At 38.1% G+C, this 13,475-nt stretch overlaps 1 protein-coding gene across 1 annotated transcript in view; it reads left to right on the top strand.

The window, feature by feature from the left end:
- PDILT (protein disulfide isomerase like, testis expressed) overlaps positions 1–13,475 on the top strand; it is a 261,556-nt gene that overhangs the window by 145,768 nt on the left and 102,313 nt on the right. The window lies entirely within an intron of this gene.

Raw genomic sequence — 13,475 nt, forward strand, 5'->3', positions numbered from 1 at the left:
GGCAGGGCTAGCCACTCGGCATTGTAAACCTTAGCTGTAGATGATTGTCACTGTTGAAGTGACACCCCAACCACTTGTGCAAAAATGTGAAAAAGGGGATGCATTTTTAGGGGGCCAACTTTGCAAATGTATGCAAATGTGTGCATTTCATGCCTGTAAACCTGCTATGTAAACCATAAAGGAAAGATGGAAAAAAATCAATGCTATATGCATTACCATTGTTACAAGTGGCAGTTAACTGCAACAAAAAAGTATTAATAAATAAAAATTTTGAGGAGAAATATAATGAGAATTACAGATTAAAATGAGTATCTTGCCATGTGTATTTACACAGCTGCCACTTCGCTTTCACCACTACACAAATGATGATATTTTTTATGTCTCTGAGGTCACTAACAATAACATGAACAATGTTTGTAAAAGATGAAAAAAGAAAACATTTTAAGATGAGAGAGAATGTCAGATGAACAGTGACAGCAGACCATGCATCACACAACATAGCCTACATATATCACTGCATGCATCAATTATACTCTGTGATTTTTACAAGAAAGGAGACACTAACTTGATTATCGTGGTCCATAGTTCTGGACTAAACACTGCATCTTTACCTGTGCAGCCATATGCCATGCACAGGCCTGCTGCACGGGGTCCCTTACTGCTACTGCTGTTGGCTGTTCATCATTAGTCATAGTGGGACTGCAACTGGGAGCTGCAGTGACAGCATGGGCCACTTCACTTCCAGACCATCACATGATCATGTTATGAAGACTGCAGCAACAGTAAACATCCTTCACGCAACAGCTGGGCCATACTGAAGGGCACCCCCAGACTCATCCAAGCACCTAAAATAGCTTTTCAGGAGGCCAAATACCCTCATGATGACAATATGGGTCTAAAACAGGAATGTGTTATACATCTCCATTGCAAAGAGAGGGACAGAGATAGAAGGTGTGTGTGTGTGTGTGTGTGTGGGGGGGGGGGAACAAAACAAAACAAAAAATGTAGTATTCAGCAATACATATACATATATATTTTTTCCACTTACCAACAAGATGATCACTGGGCATCCTACCACACAGGAAAAGGTGGTGCACTGAGCTAGTGTGCCAGATATGGGAATCATGTGCACTGCCAGGATGCTAAAATGTTAGTGATGCACCCCAATGTATCACACACTACCTGGTAGCCCTTCCTATTGCTGTAATGTTCATTCTGTGGACTAGAAGATACCCTAATTGCAACATTGGTGCAACCTATTGAACTAAGGCAAATGTGCCACTCCATAAAAGGACACATAGTCCTGTGTTGGTCCTGAGGTGACATTGGGAAATAGATGCACTGATCCACATGTGCCAAAAGTACATTCAGGAACTGCTGCAGTATTCTCAAGGCAGAAGCCTGTGAGATCACAATGTGTCCCCCTGTCTGTCTGTGTGAGATCACAATGTGTCCCCTGTCTGTCTCTGTGAGATCACAACGTGTCCCCTGTCTGTCTCTGGAAGGTCCTCATGGCAGGTATAGTGAGGGCTATATGTACTTTAGTATCCACAGGGATAGGAAATCCATGCATTCATTCAGTACCCCTGTGGGGGTCAAACGTACCCACTAAGACCCTTATGATGTCCCTGTCCACTCTGGATTTCCTGATTGTCAAATTTATAATGCATTATCCTTTGCTTATTTTTTCGCCTTCTTGGCTTGTGAGTGCCCCTTGGTGCAAGCGGTTTTGTCCCAGCCAAGATAAGCAACTCACACCTGGAAATAGCAAAACTAAACTAGTAGCCAGTGACAGCATTATCGTGGATTGGAACTCGGATAGATATAGTGAGACTTCACTTTATATAATGTGTCTGGAGGCAGCTCAGCTCAAACAAATGCAAAAACTTCACTGTGAATTACAAATGGTATAGAGAATACTTTATAAGCATGTACTGAGTTACATCATTCCTCATTTGCATCTCATTATTAGTACATTTTCATATGAGATCATAGCATATTTGCGTAAATGGCCTCTATGAATCACTGCTCAGCTGCGCTCATTCATGGACACCGCAGATAGCCTAAATGCATTTGCATAAATGACCATGAATGCTCCCCTGTGTCTTAAACATGTTCAAAGTAGAAATTAATCTATTTGAGGTGGTATGTCAGTGATTGAATTCAAACATTTTTCAGACAGTTACTGCTTGATCAAATGATTTGCTGTTTTTTAAGAGCTTGATCTGAGGATAGCCGATTTAGAAGTGGCAGCAAATAATGTCATCTATTTTTGATAAACTGGCAGTTTAGTGCAGAGGAGTAAGGCAAGAAACTGCTAACAAGCAGCATCCTGTAATTTTAGGTGTGATTTCCTTAATCTCGCTCTTTCTTCTTGGGTGACTAAGCAAGTCACTTAACTAAGCAGTGCTTCCTGGTTGCTCCTGATAAGAAGGTCTTATTACTAGAGTGTATACCATGTTATTAACAAAGAAATAATAAAAAAATAACAATGTTATCTGGTAGCTCAGGTTACTTTGAAAACATTGCAAGGTTGTATGTATTTTTGACTCGCTTGTCAGATTGCAGTGAAAGAAATGATTCAGGCCAGCATACAACAGCAAACATTCTGTCTGCTGTGTCCTTCAGCAGTTGTAAAGAGTAAAACGTACATAAATAATCTGCATGTCGTCTCTTCTGAAATACCCATTTGCAGCTTAAGGGATTCATACCTCTATAACAAGCACAAAACATTATTCTCATTAACATAGTAAAGCAATAGCAAAAAAAACCCCACATTATTATGGGAGAAAGTCTTCCCACATTCCACACATATCTTCAAAGTCATCACCACTATAGGTAAGAGAATTCTCCCTTAGCCTTGAGGTTAATTGTCCTCTGTAACTTTTGCTACTGTGTTTGATATTGTTCTGTAATATTCTGGCATGCAGCAAAAAATCTATTAATCTAACTAAAATTTCTCCAACAAAAGGCTTAGCTTTTGCTTGCGCATTTTATATACAGTTAAAAACAATTTTTATGAATACCACACTTCAATGAAAGTGGGATTGTGAACATTGGCAGCAAGTTATCTTCAAGAGTGACCAATCCTATGAGATGGAAAATAAGAATGTTCTCTGCTAAGTAGCTAAACAGAAAAAAGAAGAATCCTTTGATAAAATATGCTTTTTAGTTTTGGGGGGGGGGGTTGTAGTGTTGCACTGGATTAAACCATATAAAATGCTAAAGCTGTGCAAAGCAGTCACGCAAAATGATTATTTTTTTCTTTATGTTTCATTTACTTGCATTACACAACTGTCAATCAACATGCATGGTGAATAACTTCTCCATCAGAGCTCTATAACTCACGTTTTATATGTTCATAGTGGTGAGTACTAACTATACTTTGTAAGTTGACCCAATACTAATGGCTACATACTTCATGTTAAACCATGTTTAGCCTCATTTGGTCGTTCTGGAATTTTCTGCTTACTGCAAGAACAATACAGTTGTGCACTTTGACTCATACAAAACAGTAGCTTTAAAAACGGTACATCTTTAACATAACTCAGCCTCTGCAGACAGAGTTAATGTTCAAAAACACTTGTCAATTATCAGTTAAATTTCTGAGTTTTCAGGTGCTCTGAATTCTATTGTAGCACTGCATAGTTCTTTATTCCTTGTTTACCATTCAGTGTTCGTTCATGAAAGTCCGACAGGGCATCCATCTTTAAACAAATTTCCCAAGTCCTTTGGGACCCTCTCGCTCTTCACTTTCTCTCTTACTTCTTCAACAATCTGTACTACTTTACTCTCTTACGGTTTTTCCTTTTGTTCCCATCTCCTAGTAATTACCCTTCTTTACTGCTAATGCAACAATTCCTAGCAGTCCCACCTTTACTTGATTTATATATATATATATATATATATATATATATATATATATGCATGCATACATACATGCATACATATAAATATTTCAGTCATGGGCCCTTCTAGCCTGCCAATATACTAAAACTATCATTCCCGTAAGTGTCAAAGTTCTTCTTAAAAATATCTAACATAATGCTTACTTTTATATAATTTGGTAGTCTATTCCATGCATCAGCTACACTGTCAGAGAACCAATTAGTACAGCTATAATTCCTATAAAATCTTCTACATAGGTTGTCTAATGACTCTCTCCTACTTTTTGATAACCCTAAACATTCCCAGATGTAGTTGCCTCTAAATGCCCTATATATATATATATATATATATATATATCTATAGGAATAAGGTCTCCCTCTTAAATATCTATAGGAACACTGTATGGTTTGTGTTTGTGTCTTTCGGCCTTTCCTGGTTAGGGGTCGCCACAGCGGAACTCCGGTCCGCTAATGATTGGTAGTGGATTTTTACGTACTGGGTTACCAGTCCTGACGCACAACCTTCAATGAAGGCACGCCCTATTCACGTATGCCTCCACACAGAAGACGCTCTAGCTGAGAATCGAACGGGACAACATCTTGCTATGAGGCGACAATGCTACCGCAGCAGCACCACCACCGCAAAATAATTCACTTTGTTTGTGTCTTTCGGCTTTTCCCGGTTAGGGGTCGCCACAGTGGAACTCCGGTCCGCTAATGATTAGCAGTAGATTTTTATGTACTGGCTTGCCGGGCCTAACGCACAACCTTCAATGAAGGAATGCCCATTCATGCATGCCGCTACACAGAAGACGCTCTAACTGAGAATCGAACGGGCAACATCTAACTGTGAGGCGGCAACGCTACCGCAGCACCATCACCGCAGTCCTATACATTCAGATATTTTAATCTTTCATAATAACTCAAATTTTCACATCCATAGATGTCCTTGGTATATTTCCACTGTACTTTATCCAACTAACTCATGTCAGTGTTCTTACAAGGTTTCCATATTATTATTACTCCATACTCTAGCTTGCGTTTGATGTAACTTAAAAACACATTCCTTTATTTCTGATTTCCTAGACTTTATAAATCTTTTGTACAGCCTATAGTTTTATGACTATCATTGGCCAATTGGCCGATATGATCAGAAAAACTCAAAAGCTGGATCTATACGGGTGTTTAAATGAATTGCCACTTTCAATTATTGTTTGCTGTATTAAATATTTACCCTTTAGTCTATGTGTCCCAAATCTCACATGCTAAGTTTTTGGTGTACTTATCAGTATTTTATTCTCCTGTGCCCAGACTGTAAATTTTGTAGAAATGCCCTGTCTGTAATAAATATAATCAATTTAGCCATTTTCAAGTAATCTGCATGCAGACTATGCATGACATCTGATGAAAAATATAGATCTGAAACATGCAGGTTAAACAAGTCTAGGCCTAGGACAGGGTCATGTGGGACACTCTGACTATAACCTAGAATTTCAGCTGTCCAGTTGCTGTATCAAGACTACATTAATATCTGGCTGTACTGATGTATCGATCATTGTTTTGTGCATAATTCTATTAAAGTCTGCAGTTATTTGTATATAAATAGCATCACAGCACAATTCTTCATTTATAGCTGTTATTATAAAACATCATGTTACAGGTAGTTACAGATTTATTTTCAACATATGCTTGCTTTGTATATGATTTCAAGTTCCAACCTTTCCAATTCTGACAATAGTTTATCTGAAATAACATTTTCCTTTATTTTTCTACAACAAGAACATAAACTTATGGGTCTATACGACTCTGAGTTTGTCCTATCCCATTTTCTCTTGAAGGATTTAACATGTGTACATCTCCAATCTTGCGGAATCTCCTCATAATAAAACAACCAAGTAAATAACAGATATAATGGTACAGTAAGTTCATGCTGAAGAATTCTCAGGTCATTCTTACCTTATTTATTTATTTCCTCTAGTCTCTCTGTAAATTCTTGCAATTTCCTAGAGTGCTAAAATATGTGTTGCCGTTCCCCACGTGCCACTTCCTTCACATCTCCAGCAGCTTCTTTCTATCATTTGAAAAGTTCTGGCTATCATTTGCAGTGCATAGAAATACTTGTGCACATATTGCTGTGCAAATATTCTCAACTATTTGTTATCATCTTCATTGGAGTTAGACATACTAGGTCCCGTTCTTTTTTTTTTTTCATTATTTCTACCCTTACCAACCTCTGCCATCCATTCTTAACTTTCAGACTAATTTCTTTGTGATCTTTTTGTAGCTGCCTTTAAGTCCATACTATCTGTCCCTACCTTCCTGCATCTCCTTTCCTTATTTGCAATATTCACTTTAACATTTCTGGCCACTCCTCTTCAATACTGGCAGCCCAGCTTCATTCCTACATTTTCAACCTTAGCCTGTTGAACTACACTCATAGTGTTGATTCAGATCAAATTTTGTTTGGGCTTCTAACTATGACATTACTACCCCTTTATATAATACCAAACAAGATGTGGCTAGGATGAATGAACTGTTGGTAAAATAATTACCCCTTTAGTCTTCATTTGATTCTAACATTTAAGGTTGATCTCCCATTTATACCAACTCCCTGCAGATGTTCTACCCCGCAGGACCTCCTTTCTTGCTCCTATCACCAGAATATCTTGTTTCCACTGAAAAGAGGCATATGTCTAAACTCCTTGTTCACCTCTCTCCAAAGTGTCACAAATACAAGGTGATTAATTCTCTCTATGTGCCCCTGACCCCCCAAAAAAAGTTCTGCCAGGTCTTTTTGACGCAGTCAGGGATTCTCCTTCTTCAACATGTCCTTTATACCACCTGGTATTCATTGTTCTGCCAGTGCCACCCCCATTCTTTGTCTTTCAGGTATTTCACCATGTCTGGTGCTCCTAGCCTTCTCTATTTCTTGGGGATGGTCTTTCCCCAAGCTATTCCATATACCATAGGGAAACATCAGATAACATTTAGAGTAACACGTGAGATTCAGGTACAAAGACATTAATATGTAGAGCACTGATAACTTGAATTGTTATCTGGTATTAACAAGAGCCTGTTTAAAGACCTCTAGTGTATCTCAAGCTTTTACTTCTGTGGGGAGGTGATTCCAAATGGCAGGCTCTAGTCTACAGAATACTCCTTCCTGAATAGCACTTTTTAAGTGTGGATGGCTGAGGAGAAAGGTTGTTATGGAGAGAGATTCTCAAGGTGTAATTTTGGTGACTAAACATGAATATTGTTTTCGGGGGGGGGGGGGGTAGTAACCCAAGTTTAAGATTCTGAAAAGTTGAGTGCCAAGAAGAAAGGTTAACCTATGTGTTACTGTCATTAAGTAAGTTACAATGGTGTATGAGGATATGCTAGAAGAATGAATCTTAAGATATTGTTTTGTGAGATTTTTAATCTCTGAGTATTGTAAGAGAAATAAACTAACAATGGAGCCATCAAGGAAGTAAGGTAAAACTGAAAAGTCACAAAAAAACTTACTCAAAAGACTGCTACCAGCACAATTCTGAAAAAAACCCCCACCACCAGATAAATTAGCATTTTCGTTCTTTTATTGCGAATCCAAGAACTTCATCAGAAAAATCTGGTGTGCAATACATGATCATTTAAATAATATCAGTTAGTCTGATGTAATGAACTGTAGCCCAATAGAACCGCTCAGAACATTTTGAACTGAGACCATCTAGATTTAAAGAAACAAGCACCTATAGCAGGTTTTATATAGTATTTATAATACCATGTGACAATTCTATTAAATGTTAAAAAAAAAAAAAAAAAAATATATATATATATATATAGTAAGTAAATCAACAATAAAATTAAACAAATCTGCTTCTAAGAATACATTAGATGTTGATCATTTCATTCAATCCAGGAATCTGATCTGCTTTAAGTAAAATTTGCCATTTAAGTTAACAAACTTCCAGTACATTGTTACAACTACTAGTGAAGGGGGGTAGTGTCAACTTTCTCTAATACAAAAATAATTGAAATTTACGAAACCCCACACAGATGACACTGTTTTTAGCTAAAGCATTAGATAAATCTTTATTTTTAATAGCAAATAAATGTTCAGAAATCCTTTTGAGTTTTCTACTGCTTGGACATATACACTAATAGTGCCACTAATATATCAGCACTGATACACTACTAGTGCCACTAATGTGTCAGCACTAATATACTACTAGTGCCACTAATATATCAGCACTGATACACTACTAGTGCCACTAATATATCAGCACTGTTTGCATGATAAACAAGGAAACGTCCCAACTGATTGTATCGGAATAACTTGTTTGATTTTAACATTCCTTTCTAAAAATTGTTTCAAATTAACAGCTTTTTTTAAAACAAATTTGGTAAATTCACCAAAAGTACTAGCCAGTTCTGGGTTGCGCAATATGATTTTCCAGTTAGATTATAAGATGTTTCTAATACTTGGGCTGTCAACACTTATTGGTAAGGGAAATGCACGACTATGGTCTGTATTTCCAGTATCAACCTCTCTTGCCTTGGGACTAAACCCTTTAATTAGTGTAGGAGAGAACATGGATGAACAGTTTTGTATCTCTTCATTACTAATAGTGTGTAGCTTGTCTTCTGGGTAACCCCTTTCTTTAAACATCTTAATAAGGGTTGCCACTTCATCAAGAAACACAGAATCACCATTTATAAATCTACTAACGCGAATGACTTGTCCACGAAAAATATTGAACTTCATGTATGAGGGGTGGTGGCTACTAAAGTATAAGTAGTTATTAGTAAAAGTTTCCTTTCGAAACACCTTGCCAGAAAAGGTTTTATTTAATACAGCCATTTGAATAGTAAGGTCCAAAAATTGTACTAGTGTACCCTTTCCAGTAACTGTAAAAAATAACCATGACATGCAATGAAATTGTAAGAGAAATGCAAAGCCAGCAAAGGCAAACTGTATTCAAATTTTGAAAGTAGAATATTTTTGTCATTTAGAGACAGAGGGGGTAAGGAGTCATTATTGCCTATTTGATATCATTTTCCTACACCCTTCCTTTTAACTCTTTCCTCTGTCTTTTCTGTACATTTGGGAGAGGGAGTTCACTTAGATATGCTGTTATGGATTCTCTCATCCTTCCCATTTTAGTTTCTGTGTTATATAATGTTTCATAGCAGGCTTTGAAAACCTCTAATATTTCTACCCCTCTTAGTCATTGATTTCCTCATCAAAGGTCATCATAACTGACTGATTGCAGTTTCAGTCACTGCTGTCTGAGTCTAGCAACAAGCACTGTCATTGCTCTGGGAGTATTAGCATGGTGTAGACCCTTCACAGCCAGGGCGGCCAGGGTGGTGCAGTGGTTAGCGTTGCCGCCTCGCAGCAAGACGTTCTCCGGTTCGATCCTCGGCTGGGGTGCCTTCTGTGTGGAGTCTGCATGTTGTCCCTGTGGTCGTGTGGGTTTCCTCCCACATCCCAAAGACATGCTGTAGGTGGATTGGATACACTAAATTTGCCCTAGGTGTGAGTGTGTGCATGTGTGTGCCTTCCATGAAGGTTGGGCGCTGGGCTGGCAACTCGGCACTATAAAACTCCACCGCCAATCATGAGTGGACAAGTGATCCGCTGTGGTGACCTGTAACCGGGAAAAGCTGAAAGAAGAGGAAGAAGAAGAAGACCCTTCATAGCCACCTGTTGCATCTTGACTCTAGAATATCCTTCCCTCTGCACTTCTTGCACCTTGCTAAATAATTTCTCTTCCTTTTCTATGGATTGTTCTCTTCACTTTTTTTAAGTCTATAATCATTTCCATGTCCTTCTGCCTTCTAATTTTGTCCTTCCTCCTCTGCCTTAATGTTTATTCTATTACTATTTTTTAAGTTTTCTCTTTATCTCTTCCCAACCTTCCACCATTCACTCCACCCCCACACTAGTGTATCTAATTCTTCTTTCAACCAATGCTTAAAGTTCACATTTCACAGGTTGTATGTGGGAAAGCACCAGTATCAATTCCTTATCTCCCCTGCCTCTTATTGCAATTTACTTAAGTACATGCACATGATTTCAGTTATTTGGGAACCCTTCTCTTTATTTACAAAACCCTTACCTATTCTTGGTCATCTAGAATACTTTTGGGAGTAGTACATGTACTCTACTCATGTATGCTTATTGACTATTTTCAAACAGTCCTAGGGCAGTCTGTAGTTATTTACAGATTCCATTTTTGATAAATATAGCTCTTTTTCCCCGTGACATCTGCCTCTTAGAATATCCTTTTCTAGCCCCCTACTATCAACAGCTATCCCTCATGAAAACGTATAATGTCTAATATTATTCTTTGAAAGAGATGGATTTTTGGCAGTAAATAAATTGCTGTCATCGTTATTCTAAACCAGTAGTAATATCCTCTGATTGATACTTCAATTTTCCTTACAATTGTGAAAGATATCTCCTGCATTTTAGTAAAATACAGGATAGTAAAAATTTGCCTCAAGAGTCATGCTATAGACAGTGAGCACTTATATAAACAGACACAAGTAATGAGACATTAAAGAATAAATGGGAATTTTGCAAGTCCTGAGCTTGAATGTGAATAAATTAACAAATACAGCAAAAGGGGACTGAATAACATGCAGACAACAGAAAATGGAGCATTAGTAGACCATACTTAGATGACTCACCAACTATATACTTTTCTTTGAGTACTTCTTCCAAGGCAGGGAGTATTTGCCACAGATTTGGCATGGGCACTGTGCCTCATCCCTACCCACTATTGAGGCTTATGAGAATCAGCCTAGAAACATATGGGAATCTACCACACCTGGCCAGGCAGTATTTTATTCTTGTTCACTAATCTGTCACTTTTTAACCATTACATTTATGAATTCAACACCTTTGGTTATGTATCTTCAATTCTTTTTGGGTATATGCAGAGCTCTTATGTCTTTGACCAACGTGCACCTGTTTCTCTTTGTTTCCTGCATTAAGCACTTCTGTGTAGCTGGAGCTTCGTATTGCATTATATCCCCTTCCACCACTTTAAAGTGCTCCTGTTCATCTATGCAAGTCTCTTTTGACTTCTGTTTTATTTTATTTTTTAGGAAATTCACTTCAAAATGAGGGGTATAAAAATGCACGGTCTTTTTCTTTTGATATGTGATGATCTTTAGTTACTTTGACTTCTAGACCTTCTTAGTTCAAATTTTAAAGAATCACAATGAAAAGAGGTGAAAAGTACTTAACAGTTACAAACACAGAAGGTGTTTGAAAGCAGTGATGTATATGTGCCCCGTATAATTCCTCAGAGAAGTGGTGTAATTCAGTTAAGGTAAAGAGAATTTACAGAAGACAAATCGATGACAGCAGATCATTTTCCATTAAAATAAATGTGACAGAGTGCCCTGACTCTTCAGAGCTTGCTAGGGAATTAACAATGCAGGCTAAATTACATAGGCCTGTATCCACAATAGCACTGCAAGGCGTAGCTATGAGAAAGAGGTTTGACCTCCCACTTACATACATAGTATGGCACATTACACATCCTTTGGATACAACCTGTTCTTTTGCCAGACCATCATAGACTTGAAATAATACTTAACAGTGAAGGCCAAAGTTTGCTCAAGGCAGAAATGTGGGCTTACCATCACAGGACATACATATTTTATAACATTGCTGTTATTAATGTGCATAACCAAGCTCATTCTACAATGCTAGAAATGGACACAGTAAAGACAACATAGAAGCTTAAAGAGCTGTTATGCCTTAATTGACAAGATAATTCAAGAAAATGTTTGCTGATGGTGATAAATTTAGTTTGCTGACTTCTAAATCAGTTGCAGAGAAAGGAAATAATATGTAGATTACTACTGATGTCAGGTTAAGAATCATAGCAAATGCTTGTGCAGTAAAAGCTGGCTCTGTGGAGCAGTGGTATAAAGTCTTGACTGCAGCCAGACAAACCAGCATCAACTAGAGGTACAGATGCTGGAGAAACAGGTCAAAGTTGGGGGGGGGGTGGATGGCTGCTACTAGCCCACTCATCCTGGTGGAGACAGCAGTCCAGTCAGCTCTGCATGACTGACACTGCAGAAACAGGTGGTGCAGCATGCAGAAGTTGAGGCCAACATATGGAGACACAAAATGCTGCATTCAAACAGTAGGTTTAATCTGACTGATGCACAGAAGTATGCATTAGTCACTGCAGAGGCATTGTAGGAATCCTGCACATATCAGGTTGTCACATGGGACAGTGAGGCTAAACATATAACTCTGATGGCTGCCTGGATAATGGCCTTCCATGACTATCTCTCAGCCTTCAGAAATGGGAAGGCTGATGGTTGCTAGATGCAGCGAGAAGAAACAAGCCTGACTGTAGTGATCTCAAGGAAGCAGATAAACCAGCTGAATAGTGGTTTAGGCAGAGCAAGAGAATACTGAAGCCAAAGAGGATTTTCCCCTTTTTCCAGTGTAGTGATCTCTCTTGTTCTCCCCAAGGAGTAGGATGGTGTGTGTGTGTGTGTGTGTGTGTGTGTGTGTGTGTGTGTGTGTGTGTGTGTGTGTGTGTGTGTGTGTGTGTGTATATATATATATATGGATATATGGATATATAGATATGGGGGACACAGCTCCTTGAATGAGTTAAGAAACCAGATTTAGACTGTTTTGCCTCTGAGCATCTTTTCTGGTTAAAACTGTAGTTTAGCCATTTTGTCATTGGCTGATTTACTTAACCTGTGATCACAGAATCTATGTGCTGCTTTGCCTTTGCTTTCAATAAAACATCCATTTTTACACTTCCTTGGAAATGAATCTAGTGGTTTCACCTTCTTGTACCTGAAATCACTGAATCTTAGTACTCTCCATGCAAATAATCTGCACATCCAACATTGTCATTTTCTGCAGGTGTTAATCACCTGGGTACAAAGTAAAAAAAATTAAATGCATTTCTGCTTTGTAGTCACCAAAGACATGTTGGATGACTTCTTGTGGGGCACACCCCATTCAAAAGTGAATTATGTAATGCTAGTCATAAGGTAGGACATGTAACAGAACTGCAGATGTATATTCAAGTAAACACTAGCCATAAAAAGAAAGCAAATATTTCTACAGAATGCGTCACGTTTTCATTGTAGATGTATTTAAAACTGTTTGACGCATTGCAGCATTTTCATTTTTTTTATTATTTCATTCAGAACTGCCTGTAGTGAATAGGTACCAGTTAAAAGCTAATGTGTAAAACAGGAAGAATGCAGAACTCCTACTGAAATAAGCTATCAAACATGTTTTTTAAACTCTCTGCTTTTGCTATGGCCTTGGAGAAACAAAAAAAGTTAACAGTTAGTGTGGCGAAGGTATTACATTCCCAAAATATGGAAAACATGCTGCCTTTGTCATCAGTGTCTTGAATCTCTGTCATTTATTTATTTTGTTGTTTACCAGCTTGATTGAGTGGTACAAGATCCTTTTCAGCCACTACCTGGGCCTTAAGGTAAGACAGTTGCACAGTGAAACAGAAGTAAGTTTTCAAACATTAATAACTACAGAATTTTATATATGTGTGTGTGTGTGTGTGTGTGTGTGTGTGTGTGTGT

This window comes from Protopterus annectens, chromosome 12.part0 (assembly GCF_019279795.1).
Source record: "Protopterus annectens isolate FY-2018-M chromosome 12.part0, PAN1.0, whole genome shotgun sequence".
Classification (NCBI taxonomy): Eukaryota; Metazoa; Chordata; order Ceratodontiformes; family Protopteridae; genus Protopterus; species Protopterus annectens.